The 18,621-nt window shown below is 40.5% G+C and overlaps 1 protein-coding gene across 1 annotated transcript in view; it reads right to left on the bottom strand.

The window, feature by feature from the left end:
* wdfy3 (WD repeat and FYVE domain containing 3) overlaps positions 1–18,375 on the bottom strand; it is a 165,648-nt gene extending 147,273 nt beyond the window's left edge. Inside the window, exon 1 of the mRNA XM_080739319.1 lies at positions 18,212–18,375. The gene's annotated coding sequence lies outside the window, so the exon portion shown is untranslated. The remainder of the gene's footprint in view (positions 1–18,211) is intronic.
* Between the last annotated feature and the right edge of the window lie 246 nt (positions 18,376–18,621).

The following is an 18,621-nucleotide window of genomic DNA, read 5'->3' on the forward strand; positions in this document are numbered from 1 at the left end:
ATCATCATCATCATTATGAAAACTAGTAGTAGTAGTAGTAGTAGTAGTAGTAGTAGTAGTAGTAGTAGTAGTAGGAGGAGGAGGAGGAGGAGGAGCAGCAGCAGTCCCACCAACGTTTAGCTGGTTGTACAAAATCAGAGTAAGTGGCAAATAATCCCCTATTTCTTGGTTGACTTAATTCTTCCCTTAAACCTGGCTGCTGTAGAATAACGTCTCATATAACCATAATCTGCATAACTTTAGCTACCCAACAACTCCAGAAAACCTCTCTTCAGGTTCAGCTAGAAGCCTCCCTGTAATTTGCAGAACCTGGCAATCACACAACACAGCCCCAAAGTTAAAGGATAACTTTGTTTCTTTTACAACAAGGGTTCATATTTTAGATTGTAACTAGAGAAAAGAAAAGTGTTAAAATGTTTTCATTTACTGCTTTCTGTCGTGTGTGTTGGGGCATGCATACAAGTGGCTGAATATGTCTTTTTAGACACAATAAATCCTTTCCCAAGATGCACCTGCACCACAATCTTTCATGAGCAGATGTAACGTATGGGGGCTAGTAGTGTTACTGTAAATAGTAATACAAAAATTGCTGGCTTATTGTGTCTAAAAAGACATATTTAGCCAATTGTACCTACTGAAATCAAAATAGTTAAAATCTCTACAACAATAGAAAGCAGTAAATGAAAACAGTTTAACCCTCATCTTTTATTTTCTCTAATTACAATCTAAAATATGGGGTCTTGTTGTAAAAAAACAAACTTGTCCTTGAAGATCAAACCGGGTGTTTCTCTCCCAAATGAAAGCAGCATTGTAGCAAGTCCTAGTATGTAATGATGCTGAAGCAGGCAAGATAACAGAGCGTGAGAGAGAGAGCGCCACAACACGCAGCGGGGCAGGGCACCACAAACTGGGCCAAACACATGTCATACGACTCGGCACAAGGAAGCACTTGGGAAATCAACAAAAGGTGGAGGCACTGATGCACAGGCAAATTGCAACACACACTGAATCCTACTACTTGGTAGGCAGCGAGCGTCACAAGCCACACATAGGGCTTGTGACATTTTAGTTGACGGTTTAACTATTACGCTATGTAAACAAAAATAGCACAGCCAGGAAAGAAATGACAAATAAGCCTTACAGAAATACATATTTACAAAGAAATTACTGACAATGGCCAGTACCAATAATCAAAATAAACACCATGGAGAAAAATACTGTGTACCGCTTTGTGTGATTTTAGGCCAAGATCTGTAGGAGCAGTGTCCAAAAATTTGTTTAGCAAAAATCGGGCTGATGGTGGCGCTAGAAGAGGGGCATGTGAGAAATGAGTGGAGGTTGTGATTTGCTATCCAAGGAGTGTGTGTGCAAAGTTTGGCATTGATAGGGCCAACTGTGGCAGAGATATGACTAGGGCAAAAGTGTGACGTGACTGACTGACAGACAGACAGACAGACAGACAGACAGACAGACAGACAGACAGACAGACAGACAGACAGACAGACAGACAACCGGTGGAGCTTTTCATAGTCAACAAGCCCACAATGCATGCATGTGTGTGTACACTATCTATTTATGCATGTTACTATGTATGTATATGTTTATTCATTTATTTATTGACCAGAAACAATCTTATTGACCTGACCCAGATTGTTTGTACCAACTTTCCTCTCAGCATGAACGTAAATCACACTGACATCAGAGATCAGACTATGTGAAATAAGCATGAAAATGCCTTCTGGATTTGTTGTAACAGCAATTAGCTGAGCTCATTTAGCTGATCATAATTATACTGACCATGTAACTCAAGGTTGATTTATAGGGTTGATACTGTACATCCTAAAGGACAATACCAGACTAGCGTTTGAATGACCTTAATCTGATTTGTTATCATATCCCAGGATGAGTGGTAGAGTAGTAAATAGTTTTTATTTTATTTTCATATTTATTGCGACCGTAGGTAGGTGAACGACATAATGTATATACAAAAACAATTTTGAGCGATACTCCACGATCGGAGCTACGGTGGACTCGATATGAAAAAATAAGAATCACACCCAGAAGAGAGGGGTGCTTTTATGAGTTAATTTAATTTAACGTCCCGCGAAGCTTGGCCAATGAGCCAAAGGTGGGACACACATACATAAGTTAGTACATATTAGTAGTGATGCCTTATGATGATGCCACCTTATAAGGGAGTAGATCTACAAGCTCTCAGTCTCAACATGTCATGCTGCAAGGTGTTGTGGGCTTGTAGATCGGCTATTTTCATAAAAATTTAAAAACGAAGGAAAAATATATAAATCCTTGTTTAACATTCCAGACTACAAAATCAGAAATAAATCGTAAATATATAAAAGTGTGCTGCCTGCCAGAGATCATGCCGCATAGAGACTTAAAATATGTGCTGTATTGTATCGATCGATATCGGAATCGTATCAATTTAGATGCTGCCATATCGTATCGAAGGTGAAAAATCGATATCGCAGCATCACTAGTACATACATACGTACGTACAGACAAAGCCAGATGTACTAACACTCGTCCTGGGCAGAGCCCTCTATTGGAGAGTCACGCCAACTCCGTCCACTTCATGGGGCCAGGGCTTCTAACATACACATCTATTGGCGAATAGTGACAAAGCGTGAACCGGAGGTTTACAGAATGCATTGCATTGGAATCTAGGAGGGATAAGTGACATTTCAAGTTACATGAACCACATCACCGGCGCATTGGCAGAACTCTCTAATACAAGGCTCTGGTCCTGGGATATGATAACATCAGATTATGGTAATTAAAACGATAGTCTGGAATTCTCCTTTAATAATCTGTAGCATATTATATTAACACATCTGCCGCCTTACACGTTTATAAACGTTCTATTTTGCCCAGCTATCTACCGCCTTACACGTTACTGTACGTTCTACCGTTTTTGGCCACTGGGGGGCACTGTTCACTAATATATGAGACAGCAATGTGTTCACAGCTCTTTGGGCAGCCTGTGATGCTGATAAAAAATTATAAAAATGTTATTCATGTAATCAGCTTTCTGCACACCTTCTTCAAGATGGCTGCCAAAATGGCCACCATCCACATGCTGTAATTGTTTGTGTGTGTTAATCTAAAAATAGATTTTTCTTGGGGTTGATTATATTTTTCTGCCAACTGCAAGGGGGCAATGGACATCTTCTGAGAGCTTATTTTTTTTCAAAAAATGCTTAATTTTTTTTTTATTTTCATTTTAATTTTTTGTAAAAAGCCGGGCAGTACTAAGATAGATTTTTTTTTAACCCTTGGCAGGCATTGTGTTAATGGTGAATTATCAACAGACATCATTTACAAAAGATCAAAACAATGACTTGTCAGTCCAAGAATTTTAAATAAGAAAAAACAAAGAACTAGGCAAAGCAAGGCGTCACTGGAATGTCGAACTAAGCTTTCTGGCCCTCCAGTGTTTTTTCCATGCTTTATTCTCTTCAATGAGCATCTTACAAAACATTAACTCTTGGAAGATGAAAGCAGCCAGTGCCCTGGAAAAGGCCAACTTGTTCCTCTGGATAAGTTACCGTGATGTAACTCTCTGACAGACGGGGGAACAAAAGTATTTTACAGAAACAGAACATCATAAACCAGGCAAATTTGGGTAAAATATACCAAGTTTGTAACTTTGCATTCAATCAGAATTACTTATTGTACCAGTCAAAGTACAAAAGCTGTTTTTGGATAAGAAAACAAGTCATAAGCTTAGCCATGGCATAAACCCTATACTTCCTTGACGGGGGCTCCAGTGAAATATGAAATCATACTGTAGCGTAATTGCTTTTTGACTTGACTTTTTTGCTGCCCGACATACAGTATGAGTATCCCAGTTATTTCAACACAACAAGCAGCCATGGCACAGTCTGGGAACACAAACACAAATTATGAAAACCTGAAATGACAAAATGATGACTTTCTTTTAGGCTTCATAGTATACAATTAAGCCAGTTAAACACGCTGAGCTGGCACATATTTAGATAGAAACAATGAAGTAGGTGAAATACCAAAGAGAAAATAAGGGGAAAAAAAGAAAAAAGGTGAGCCAGAACAGTAGAGCACCCAGGATTTAATAGCAAGTGGACCCAATATCTATAATAATAATAATAATATATTATGTTTTTAGTTTGTCTATATATGGAGATCCCTGTCCCAATGTCATCAATATTAAGGACATATCTGGGAATGCCCATATTTGGTAATGCCCATATATGGGCATGTTTTGACATAACATTGTTGAATATCATGCAGGGTCTCCATATATGGGTAACTGGTCTGATATACATCACTGGCCTGATGGCAAGAATTGGCGCGACCTGAGGCGTCTTACTAGTATTTAAAGCAAATATCAAAGTGCTACATTAAAAGGAAAAACAAAAATATTTAAAATGTATTTAAATTAAATTAAATTCAGATCAGTGGCCTGTCTGGTCACCTATACATAGCCTCGCGTAGCCAGACTATATCACTGCGTGGATATGAGTCTGGTACTTCTTTATGGAAGTTTTTTTTCCATAGGGCGGTTTAAAAGAAAGGTTAGACCACCAGTATTGGTCTGGTCTAACAATTGGTTAGACTAGACCAATAATGGGCCCTGATTGGTCACCCAACTCTTCGGGTTGAGGAAATTAATTCACAATTGAGCAGGGCCAGACCCAAATCCGCCAAGGACAATTTTCTTGCACAGGCGGATTGGTCTGCTTCCAGGCTAACCTATACACAGCTAAGAAAAGATTGAAAATCACACAAGGAATCAATAACTGCTTCTAGGATGGAAAGCATTAGGGCACGGTCAAACATTTCCAGTATACTAGCCAACACAAGCTGATCCTTGTCCCATGTTATCTTGCGAGGCTACTAGGCTAGGCAGTGCCGGCGGGGGCCACTCTCCATTCTGACATCCTGCCATTCCGACGTTGACTTCTAATTGTCTGAGTGGCGGCACTTCCATAGAGATTAGGGTTAGGGTCGGAATGGGGGGATGTCCGAATGGCAGCATGTCGGAATGGTGGGATGCACCCAGTGCCGGGTTTGAGTACCTACCGGTTTTCTGGTGCATGTGTAGTTTGTTTGACTAATGTTGGAGTGGTGGTGATATGATGAAAGTATGAATTTGAATGGCTTGTAGGCAAAAAGATTAAGCTTCAGTGTATTCACAGGTACAGTACAGTACATTACCTAAAGCATGCTTACTGGCAAAGAGGTGCTAGGTAGGTAGACATGCTGCCTTTCAGGCAATAAAGGGCACTTACTGTATGTAGCATTATCTCCATCTATGAACAAAAGGTTTGTTTAAGACATGGACAATCTCTGGTATTGGTCAAAAACTGGCCAAAAGGTAATCGATCGGTTTCTAAATACATATGTCAAAATTCATTATTATTTGCTTTACAGTATTGGCCAATGGTCAACCTAATTGAAACGATTATTTACCGACACTGCTTTCTAATGATCCAAAACAACATGAATACCGATTATGAATAGCTGGAGAAAAATATGCTGTTCGTTTACTGAAATGTTGTTGATAGAAATTGTTAACAGAACATCAGCTTCCTCATAACATATACATATAAGTGCCTGGTGGTCTCCTTTGCTAATTATGCTTGTGAGTTTTTAGATTTTATTTTGAAAAGGTCAGTCATTTACTACTGATTGAAGAGCCGTACACCTTTTCATTTATTTTTACAATTCTTTAAAAAAAACTGAAGCTCACATGTAGATCACCTATTTGCACACTATACTACCAAGATTTCAGAGACTAGTTTACCCGGGATGACTTTTTTTCTATCGATTATTCACCCCATGGATATTTTTTGTTTTTGCCTAAGCCAATAATTTGATTATAATAAATGTACCTCCATTGATTCCGGATGGAGAAGAGTCTCCTCGAATTATTGGCTTCGGAATGCGACAAAAACAAAAAAATATATTATTGAACTCAAGTCTCCGTGGGGTGAGTAATCGATAGACAAAAAGTCATTTTAGGGGTGAACTACTCCTTTAACTTAATGACAGATGATGCTGATGACAGACGACAAGTTGCCCTACAATTTCCTTCATTACGTTGCAAACTGCATTACCCACCACCATCATCCATCCTGGGCGTACTGACTGAGCTAAACAGGCTGGACTAGGGATGGGACGATATGAAAATGTCATATCACGATTATTGTGACAAAAGAAATCGTGATTTACGATATTAATTGCGATAATCAAAATGTATTATCCTGGGGCGGAACATTTGTCAAAAAATAGCAGATCCACAACCTCGTAGATCGGCTATTTTTGAGACTTTTGATAGAGATAGAGATAGAGATAGACTTTTAATAGAGTGACGAAAAAAGACTGTATCAAGTACGTATATTATAACTACGTTTTACCAACAGAGGGTTTAAATGATACCGGATATGCAGCTCGGCAAATGAAAGGTGAATTGGTCGCCGTGCATGACGGAGGACGATATCACGATACATTAAATCTCCACAATACGATTATCGTGAGTGTTTTTTATCACGATAAACGATAATATCGCTTATCGTCCCATCCCTATGACTGAGCCAAACAGGCTGGACCTCATCATGTTACTGCTAAGCTAAAAGCTAACACTACGTCTGAGACCGAGTCGTGTTCCTAAAGCCCCAACCCAAACATCGTTAAATAAATCAAACAAGCAAGGAGATTATTACACCGTCTGCCTCTCTATAAATAATGTGCTCACATTAATCACCTCATACACTTGTTGCACACAAACGCAATTAAACGTGTGATGGTATCATTGTAAGTAACACTTGACATCATCACCCACAAGCCAAAATGTGTTTTTAACATCAACAGGCTAAAAGCGGCCTTCCTTCGCCTAGACCTCGCCGAGCCTAATAAACAAGTCCTCATCACCGCGGATACAAAGCTCATCACACATGCGGGCCTCCCATGTTTTTTTCTTTATTCTCCCTACCTACTGTTCTCCCTGTGCCCAGCAGCCAGCATCTTAAAGACGTCACCGGCACCGACCGCCTGGGGGAATGGACGGCAGACGACAACGTTCCAACAAGTTATCCCAAAGAAGACCGGCGGCCGACTCCTCTCCTCTTCCCCTGGAGGCGATGAGGATGATCGCGTTTCACTCCGAGAGGAGGAGGAGGAGAAGGAGGAGGAGGAGGAGGAGGGTGACTGACAACAACAGTTTTAGCATTCTATCCCCCTCGTGAAAACAGTCGTGGAAGAGAGAGACAGAGAGAGAGAGAGTGAGAGAGAGAGGCTGCTCGGCGCAGAGCCACGAGCTCCACTCCTCTTTTTCTGCTGGCAGTGCCAGGGGCACTGTGTGCCAGCCAAGCCCTACTGTGTGTGGCCTGCAGGGACTGGCACAGCTGATCTCCCCTGTCACCAGCTTTGCCACGCGGGTGGGGTGAGGGGGCTCGGAGGGGGGCGGGGGGTGTATCTTGGGGTAAGGGGGCAGTGTGGTGGCGTCCCGTCACAGCGAGAAAGGAGCATACCATCTGGGTTGGTAAAAAAACCGAGGGGGGGAACACTCAAGTTAAGTTCCTCTGTGTAAATTTATTTAACTCCAAAAAGAGTGTGGAACCAAATGAACCCTCACGGGTGGTGGAGGGTCGCAGCGGGAAAGGAGCTTAATACCATCTGGGTTGGAAAGCAGGGACACACAGAGTCAAATCCTCAGTGTTCGTTTAACTCCGAAGAGTGTATGGATGGAACCAAATGGACCCTCTGACGGGTCCTATTGGTTCCATCAGTACACTCTTCAGAGTTGAATGAACTAACACTGAGGGTGCAACTGTACATGCATATTATGCAGGCCTACCCACAGGAAGGAAGCACCATTAAAAATTCAGGTTATGGGGATTTCGGAGTCATTACGTAGGCCTGAACCCACCCAGCCGTTTCTCATAAACTATGCAAAACAAAACAACTGCAATATTACCACTCGGGGTACGGCCTAGTGGATTTTTGGGATTAAAAACTTTCTTTCTGGTGTTTCGGCTCCATAAGAGGATTCATCAGATTCATCAAAAAGATATTGTGGTGTGCGGTTTCCAACTGATTCACACTAGGCTATATGTAAATGAGGCAGGCAGGGAACGCAAATCATCCTTGTGACAGAACGAGAGTCCTGCTATGCTCTCTCCTGACAACACAGTGCCAGCAGCACGGCAGCACACCCAACTGAAAATTAACAGAACCCACAGTTATGGCAGCGACACCAATGCAAAAAGAGACCCTGTTTATTTTTGGGATGGAAGGCTTTTTCAGCATTTTAAAATCAGCCAACTAGGGTCGCTTGCAACTGTCAATTATTTACGTTTATTCAACTGATTCAACCCCCCCCCTCCCCCCCCCCCAGAGAAAGACACAACGGTCTGAAATGGGACTTTGTGAAGATAGAAGGTGCTAGTGGGACCCCAAAAAAAGGTTTTAAAATAGGAAAAGTGAATTTTCATGGTGTATCACCTTTAAAGCACGACTTCACCACTTTCCAACCTATCTTCATATAATTGGTCCTCACTAATGTTCATGATAAAATAGCAAACAGAATAATCTACTCGGTCTGGGCAGTTCAGAAACCCGTCTACCAGTGACATCATCGATGCAAAATCCAAGCTAATACAGGCTTTCTATTCCTGAAAAGTTACCATGCTATAATGGAAGTCATTGTTCTCACAATGATAACAATCTTTTTTCAGTCACGCACAAAAATAGCTGAACATTTCATGTCACGATTATTGTGACCAAAGAAATTGCGATTTACGATATTATCGCGATAATCTAAATATCTATTATCCTGGGGCGGAACATTTGCCAAAAAAATGTCGATCTACAAGCTCACAATGCGTCGTGAGCTTGTAGATCGGCTATTTTTTGGATCTAGCATCCCTACTCTGATCACGTCTAACAAGCAAGAGTACTAAGGCCAGCTTTTGACGAAGGTAAGGCGACTATACTGTGAAAATTGTAGATCTACAAGCTTGCAACGTGGCTCGCTGTGAGCTTGCAGATCGCCTATATTCGGCGAATATATTTTATGTAAAGGACAAAAAAAGGTGGGGGCCAGGCAAGTACAGACGCCTGAGGGACCCCAGTCAAGTATATACTGTAGGGTTAAATCTATCAGTCTCACTGCCTGAAATAGGAGTAATTCTGCTGCCTGAAAAAAAATCTGTTCCTGTAGAAACCGTGTGGGTTCGAGTAGCATGCTATTACTATGACGATGCTGTATGATGATGATGTATAGACCCACATGATGTCAGAGGGGGCATATTGTCCAATCAGAAAAGGGACACATACGCATAGGGACGTACATATACACATGTACATGCACACAAAGTCACGTATTGGAGTGGCTAGCACCGCTCAAAAAACACACAATACACTGTAGCAGTGAAGCCCATGACACAACGATGACTTAAATGTCACGCAAAAAAAGCGAGGGAAGACCCTGGGTCGGGCATCATTGAAAAGATTTGTTTTGTGAACAGTTGTCAACTTTTATTTAGTATCTTGCGTATTTCATTTTGTATTGTATTTTATTTTGATTTTGTGCTGTGTGTCTTGGGTGTTGTGTGTTTATGTCATTGTATCATGTCATGTGAAAAGATGAATACAATTTTGAGTGATAAAGAAAATCACACAAAAAAGTGACATACTTCCTCTACTCTGGCTTTGTGACCAGAAGAAGGCTTGAATTAGTGTGTGTCTTGGACACATTATTCCCAAGATAAACAGAACAGAAATACAGAACTATGAATAAAATGTATAATGTCTGTGAGTGTCCCGTCACAAATGAGGAAACAACTATCCGAAAATAAATATCCGCTGAGGTAATCTTATTTTTTTCCTGTGCAGGCCAAGCTTTCCTGCATGAAGCCATTGGTTCTAGATCTAGACAGTTATGAAAAGAATAAGTTAGGTAAAGTGAATTTAAAGTCACTTTAACATTTTCAGCAGTTATTACAGCAGAACTAAACCGACCAACAGCCCAATGTTAAAATCTAAGATAGCCTGTCTTTTACTTTTAGAGACTAATGATTATAATGACAGCCAGGGCCAGGGCCATTTCTAAAATATATATATTGTATAGAATCACTTTGTAATAAAGATAATGTTGAAATTGGCTAGTCCACTTCCCCAGAACAGGGCTAAATGAGCAATGAAAGACAAAAGGCCACACACACCATGAGTGTGATGAATAAATAACCCAAAAATGTGTACGGTATGGTAGCAGTTTCTTTTGAGCTTCCAATCTCTTTTAATAAGTATACTACTTCTGGGCCCTTTGAGAAGCCTGTGTTCCCCTCAGTTTTTTGATGTGAACACTTAAAAAGGTTTTAAATGTACAGTAGGCCTATGTCTTTGCTTAATTGGACGTTTTACTTATGAAACCCAAGACTTTGTTGTAATCCCACAGAACTCTAAACAGACGAAGTTTGTTTTTCCACTAAGAACACAAGTTTTCAAATTAGTTTCAGCAACATCTGGCTAATTTTTGGACAGGAAAACGTTTTGCTGACGTGTCAGGGCCTCTTCCGCTCTGGTTTATTTATACCCTGCACCCCAATTCAAAGAGAATGAGCCCCATATACAGGTTACTCCCACCACAGGCTGGCCTTATTGGCAGGCACACACACACACCTTAAGTCTTATTTCTTCGTACAGTGGTGTTGAGCAAGACCAGCTAAATCTGTACAAGCTCACATTGCATAGCCAAGGGGTTGTGTGATTGCACACAGATCTGCTATTTTTACTATTTAAAAAATATAAATATTTTTTTAAATGATCAATTAAATTGATTAAAGGTAGGCTACATGATTTTCTGTGGTTAAAATACACGTTAAATTGAATAGATGTATATTGTAATGGTAATCATTGCTATAGAGTGTTTGTTCTGTAACCGGAGCCTCAATGTCTCTCTAACTTTTTTTAAAAACAGAAAATGCATTTTCAGGTCGGGATACACGTTTTATCCTATCAGGATAGAGAACTCACAGGATACAGATTAAACAAGTGGAATCGAAAGTGATGACACAAAGAAGTGAGCAGACACCATTGGAAGTGGAAGACTATACAAATGAAGCAGATAAATGCCTGGCTGAAATGTGAAACCCACCTGAAAATGAAAAGCTGGGGAGACAAGGAGACTCATGTTACTTAACAAATAGCATTGATTACTATCTGAAAATAGTGCTTTAACCTAAAAAGAAAGAAAAAATGTTTTAACCAAAATATATCCCTTACCCTACCTTTAACTGTTGCACTTAATTAGTTAGCACTCTAGCACCTTTTCTGCATTGTCGTTAGATGTGATATTACCTGCGTTGTATTTACGTTTTAATTGATTTTGTGACCCAATTAGTTTATGCTTGACATATTTTCACTCAGGAATCATGACTGTCTGGCTGCCCATGTTAGGATTTGATGGTATTTTAACATGCTAAAATTGCTAATCTCCTAGAAGAAAAAATCTGAACTCCTATAACAGTGGTTCTAAACCAGTGGTCCTTGAGGGGTTCCAGGTTGTCCCCAGCTAAATGATGGAGTTGGTAACTAAACGGACCCTTATAATGTAAATCTTTACTGTTTTTATTAGTGTACGACCGATATATCGGCCGCCGATTATCGGTTGCCGATATGGCCTTATTTGGGCATATCGGTTTATATCGGTATCGGTGAAATTTCCCGCCGAATATAAAAAAAGGTCCACAAAAGCTATCCAGTACACAGCTTACACAGTAAATCCAGTCCACAGCTTTTAAAAAAAAAAAGCTAAGTCCACAAAAGCTATCCAGTCCACACAGTTTACACAGTAAAACCAGCGCATTGAACAGTGTGAGTGTATAAGAGCTCTGAATGATGTAATGACATACCTTGTCCAGCAGAGCGCGCCCTGCCACATGCCACATGCCACATATAAGCAATGAGCCTCCCAACATTACAGTCCACACAGCCGTCAACATGACTCTTTTTAGAGACGTGTAATCGATTCAAAGATAGATAGATAGATAGATACCTTTATTATCCCAAGGGGGAAATTCAGTTGTCCAATAGAAGCACAGCAGTATACAGTTATTTACAAAGTTACAGAGACGTAAGAAAAGATAGATAAGAGGGGGAAAAAAACAAAACAAAGACAAGAGCAGTACAGTACCAATAAAGAGAAGGTGCATCAATAGAGGGGGCGAATAATATATAAGTATATATATACATAAAGTGTCTTGCAAAAGAGACCATAGCAGTCAATGCTAGTTAGTGCAAACAAGTATCTCACTGTCATTGTTAAATAAAGCAAAAATACTCAGAAACTACCAACACAACCTAATAGTGCAATGTCAAAAATCAGTGCGAAAAAAGAAGAAACTAGGAAGCGTGTCACCGCAAGACGCACATGAGCACTCTTCCTGGACGGTCCTTAGAGGTCAAAGTCAATACAGCAATAGTTCCTTAGAGGTCAAAGTCAATACAGCAATGGTTCCGTCAGTCTAAGTTAGGAACGGAGACCTTTTCAAGCGTCCGTTATGTGTCTCGTTGTACAGCTTAAGGGCAGCCGGTACAAAAGATTTTCCTAATCTCTCACATCTCCGTCCTGGGTAGGTAAAGCGGTCGTTTCCTCTCTTACTCCAGTAACTGGTGCAGCCCTGCACGATTCTGCACCAAATGCAGTGAGTTCAGTGTGGATTCCATCCAATGCAATTCAATGTAGATCAGTGGGATTTGTCTGTCACAGACTCAACTTCCCTGCTATGGTTCTGTTAGCTTCCAAAACAAGCTAGTAGGCTAACGTTCCGTCCACCCCTCGCTGCTAAAGAGTCATAACGTCTGTGGTTCTATGTTAAAGAGTCATAAAATCCATAGTTATGTGTTCCTTCCCCAATAGTAGGCTGTGTATATTAAATCCATAGAATGTAGAAAGAACAAGTGAGCCCTCCTCCGTTACTGTATGGTGAATTGACGACGGACTGTGTTTGTGTCAGCCAAGCCCAGGCCTGTCAAATGAGAAGGGCCATTTGGGCCAAAATTGCAGGCCTGTCAAATGAGAGGGGCCATTTGGGCCAAAATTGCTGTCATATGAGAAGGGCCATATGGGCCAAAAAAAAATAAAAAAAAATGCATAGTCAAAGAGAAGCCCTTTAGGCCAAAATTGCATAGTCAACTCTTCTCATACTGTCAGGCCTGTCAATGCTCCTGGATTGTGTATAAAAATATAATAATAATAATAACTCATATGCTGCCCCCGCCCAATTATCCTGAATTGGCAGCCATTTAAAAAATATATATTTATAAAAAAAAAAAAAAAAAAAATTACTTTTTTTTTTCAAAAAAGTTTTTTTCTTCAAAAAACGTGTTTTCTTTTTTTTCAAAAATATTTTATATCGGTATCGTATCGGTATCGGTGATGGGCCCCCCTCTCTTGTATCGTATCGTATCGGTTAAAAAAAAAGCCTATCGGTCGGACACTAGTTTTTATTATATTTTGACACTTGCCTTTGCAATGTAAACATATGTTTCTCATGACAATAAAGCTAACTCTTGAGAGAGTAAAATTAAACCAAATGGACCTTTGGTTTCATTTTATGCTCTCAGGAGTTAAATATTACAAAATGTAGAGGAATAGTTATTTTGATTGACCCGTTATGTCCTATGGTACCACTTCAATACAGCATGGAATTGTGGATAAAATCGTATCCGACAAATGCGATGACGATAACAAAACATTCAAAGTTTTGGGTCTAAGAGGCTAAATCGCATCAAATGGTGGTCCGTGGCTCAAATGCCAAATAAATAATGGACCTTGACAAGACATGAAAAAAGGTAGAAAACCACTGTCCTAATACACCTAGACTGTCATGCATCCACTGTAAACAGTAGCTACCACAACACCACCGTTCAGACTTGAGTGAACGCTCCTGCCGCATGTAAATGCAGTAATTAAAATTGACAATATGTGTGTCTGAAAATTAAACGGTCTATTAAAACGCGGACGGCGTTATTTGTTAAGGGCAATTAATAACTAATTGGAGAACAATTGAGACACCTCAGCCACAGCATAACTGTACCACAAATTGTCCCCTTCTCTCTTTCTCTCCTGACTCACCAGTGTTTACATGTGGGCTATAGGCACTGACTAAATTGCAGTCATTACACTGTATGTGGAGCAAACAGCAATAAATCTGCTTGAGTGCGTGCTTGCAAGCGTGCGTGTACGCATGTGTTTCGGGGGCTCTAAAAAAGGGCCTTGTTATCACCTCTTACCACTATATATCTTTTTGTTTGTTTTGTTTTGTTTTGTTCTCTTCATAAATGAATGGCTACTTCAGTGGTTCTCAACCAGTGGTCCAGGGACCACCACTGCTTCCAAGTGGTCCCCATCTGCTGTAAAATGAAACCCGATTCATCCATTTGGTTCATTGTGCGCTCTTAAGAGTTACATTATTGTTCAACATCTGCATTACTTAATTTACAGGAGGTCTACACAATTGGAGATGTAGAAGAATCGTTATTTTGCTACCACATCAAGGAATTGGAATTGTGGACAAAATCTGATCCAACGACAACATTATGTATACTGTATATTCTATATTCTAAGTTTTGGGTCTGAGGGGCTAAACCTCATGAAATGGTGGTCCGTGGCTCAAATGCAGAATAGAATAGTCAGTGGATCCTTTGATATGAAAATGGTTGAAAACCACTGCCCTACCTGATCACTACAGACAGTGTGTCATAAAAAGTATGAAAAGTAGCAGATATCCAATTTATATCCAATATTTTGCAATTTTTGAATCTGAAACCTGAAAAGTAACTGTTTTTTGGACAAAATGAATGAGGTTTCCACCCAACAGAGACGATATAATGCAGTGACGTCAATACGTGCGCGTCCCGCGTCTCTGACGCATTCACGTTGCCTAGAGACGCATTCACGTCATTGTTCTGGGGTCCCACGGACGCATCGCCTCCATGGACCATTGGTGTCCACGTTAAAATAATTTACCACGTCGCGAAAAAAATAATATTTTAAAAAGTCCACAGACGCCACCATTGTTCATGGGTGAAGGCATGCTACTTGACCCTACGTTAACACAAATGAAATCCGCGTAGAAAGTCTTAAAACAGACGATAGAACTAAGACTGTGTGTGTTTTGAATCCACGACGCCATTTTGTGCGACTGCGCTTGGTCACAGAATTCAATGGGTGCCTGAGTTTTAGCGTAGCACCGGGCCGCTCTCTGACCATAGTGGCACAGCGTGTTAGGTGATACACCGAAAAGGGTTCCCCCACAGAACGTGTAGCACGGCGCAGAAACGTGACGTCACGTCTCTACACTGCAGCTCACTGCTCAGACAGCGACCCGCCTCCTTTCCCCTTCATTCAATAACAACTGGATATACAGTACACGCGCTATTGTTTATAGATGTGGTGGACATTGGACAACGTGTTAGAAGCCACACAGGTCTTCATTGCGTCTTTACAACAATAGCGACGATTAACGTCGTGGTGAACATGGTCAAATAACCTTTATTGGCTCAACTACAACACGGAGGAAGCAAGCTAGCCTAGCATGTATGCTATCTGAGACAGTCTATGTATGTAGCCTAGGCTGCCTAACTGTTTGATTGATTATAGCGTTTTCGTGGCAGCGCCGTCCATTTGGTGGTCCGCCGGGGCAGCGTACCACCGCGGCCGCCTGTGCCTTGCCCTCCCGCATCCATAGAGGGGTGGCACGTCCCTCTAGGATCAACCGTTCAAAACAAAAGTAGCCGATCTACAAGCAACCCAATCCACTGTTTTTGACCCAGTCCACTGGTTCTCTGTACAGCAGAGCAAACACAAGCACGCCATTCCATAGAAGCAGTAACAGTACAAACAGGAGACATCATCTCACTGAGAAGATCCATTATATTATCGATGTATATAAAATAACAGGTGGCTGTTGATTATGAAGACTCTGTAAAAGCTTCTATCTGCGCCCCCAAGTGGTCAACATCCGATATTACCGGTTCGGTATAAAAAAAATCAAACCGTCACATGACTATTTGGAAGTATTAAAATTGTAAGATTTGGAATTGTGGTTCATTTCTTTCAGACACATTTCTACGTAACATGAACATAACCATATAATAACCAATTCAAGTTAAATGCTGCACTTTGTCAAAAATGACATGACGCGTTGAATTTTTGTGGGACCCATAAAATATCCCTGGGACTCATCCGAAAGACCCTTTGTGGGTCCTGGGGACTCATTACATTAAAAACCTATTAACATCACTGATAATGTTTATTATTATTAATAATATTAATAATAATAATAATCATCAATAATCATCATCATCATCATAATTGAATGGTGATTCTATATTTTCTTTTGGGAAAAATTTTCTCCATTTTCACAACATATCAAAAACTAATTTCACTTTAACTTGAAAAATCTTCTCAGAAATCAAGCCAATATCCCTCTCAGCTTCACACCCTGAGGCTATGGTCATTTAGGGCTGCAACAATTATAAAAACATAGCTAATAATCAACGATTCAATAAAGCAACCGATTAGTAATCGATCCCTATTTTGGGCATGTCAGGAGAAAAATGTTCAAAGAATTCCAAGAAATTCCAAAAATTGTTAAAATAGCTGATCTAGTAGATACAACGTTGGGGTGTGTTGCAAGCCTGTAAATCAGCTATTTTACAAATATTTGCACAACACTGTTGTGCAACAAAATAGGGTTTAAGCGGTTAATCGATTCATTGATATGAACATTTTAAAATTGTGTTTCTCGATTATTCGATTAATCTTCAAAAACATAATCAAAAGAATAATCGCTAAGAAAATAATCAATAGTCGCAACCCTAAGCCTAATGTCACTATGTCAGTGGCACTATCTGAGGCTACTGTCATCCATGTCACTTCAATAAGTTAGCTTACAATCAAGAAAGATGAGTATTAATTCCTTCTTTGGACCTCATCATCTGGTGTTGTCTTAGTCAAAACATAGCCTCAAGTGTGGCAGTCTAGGAAATGTGTTAAAAGACAGTGTGTGTTACAAATGTGTAGGAATGCAACATTACCTGCCTTGCTTGATTTAAATAACCGTAGGCTATTTATCTGATTGAATGGGTTCATACTTGATTGTACTAGTGTTGTTCAGCAAAAATATTAAACTAACAGAACTAACTTCTCCAACGTTTTCATGTCAAGCCAAGACCCCCAAATGTACTTGTTTTATGCCACGGACAACCATTTTAATATGTGTTATGTCATGGACTCCCCATAAGAGAATGGCTTTTGGAGATAATATTTAAAACAAAATTCTTCAACTGTGGGTGGGAATATAATAGTGAAGAGTGTGAGAAACCTGCATATCAGAATTACTAGCCATTCTTATATACAAGCACCGGTCTTAATACATACAGTAATAATTAAGTCAAACTGTTCCTGGTTTTTGCTGGGGACCCCCCGTGTGGAGCCCCCTCAAGGACACCTGGGGGGCCCACCCATCACCACGGACCCCGACTTTGAGAACCCAGCGTTTTAGATCATGTATTATATTGTTGAAACAACAATGCTGTCAGTCAGTGGTATTATTAAAATAAAGCCAAACATCAGCCCTTGGTTGTTAGCCTCCCAAAACCACAACATCCATCTCCATTTAAGCCCCAATATATAAACATCCATCTTCTTATTTATCCCTGTTATTTATTTATTCGTATTTTTTTTTACAGCGTTATAAAACCATAAACATCATGAAATATTTAATTTACCACAAATACATAACGCTGTCAGTAAGTTTAATGTAGCCTGCGATGCTAGCTGTGTGTATAGGTATAGCTCGGGATTGGGAACCAGCTGATTTAGCTTGCTAGCATTTTGAAAGGCAACTCAACATAAATAATAAATACAAATCACACTCACAGTCACACACATAAAAAACAACAACAATTACACTGCTATCGTCGTTAGAATTGCGTCGTAATGCAGTGCTGACACTGTGTGTGTACTGTGGCTTGCATGCCATGATAACAAGCACCAGACTGGACAGACAACACACACACACACACACACACACACACACACACACAGGGAGAGAAAGCTCCCAGCTGGCTAAAGCTATGCTAAGGTGTCTAGCATTGGGAGACGCTAGCCGACTAGCATCCCCTTCCCTTCCCTTTACCTTACCAGTATGTTGGTGTTGTGACAGCCCGGTTATTCCGATTTAAACGGCGGAGGAGAGATCTGCGGCTGCACTGCGCCCTCTTCTTTATCCATATGTCACAAGTGGTGCCGCTCTGGCGAGTTAATCCAGAAAATGGTTTGTATTTTTTGTGTGTTAAATTATGATGTGTTCATGCTGGCGGGTGGCCTGTCTGTCTGTCTAGTATAGTCGCTGCTTTTTCCACATCCAAACAACGCAGCTCGGCGTCCAGTCCAGTAGGTAGCAGCAGCAGCAGGATCCCCAGCAGGCAGCAGCGCTAGTATTAGTGGTCCTAAAGCGAGCAGCATCCCAACAGGACGGCTCCAAGTGACGGCCAACGGCGACACCTGCTGGGCACACACAGCGTTGATGCGCTTGGAAAGTCACTCTTGAT

This window comes from Nannobrachium achirus, assembly GCF_963921795.1.
Source record: "Nannobrachium achirus genome assembly, chromosome: 12".
Taxonomy (NCBI): Eukaryota; Metazoa; Chordata; class Actinopteri; order Myctophiformes; family Myctophidae; genus Nannobrachium; species Nannobrachium achirus.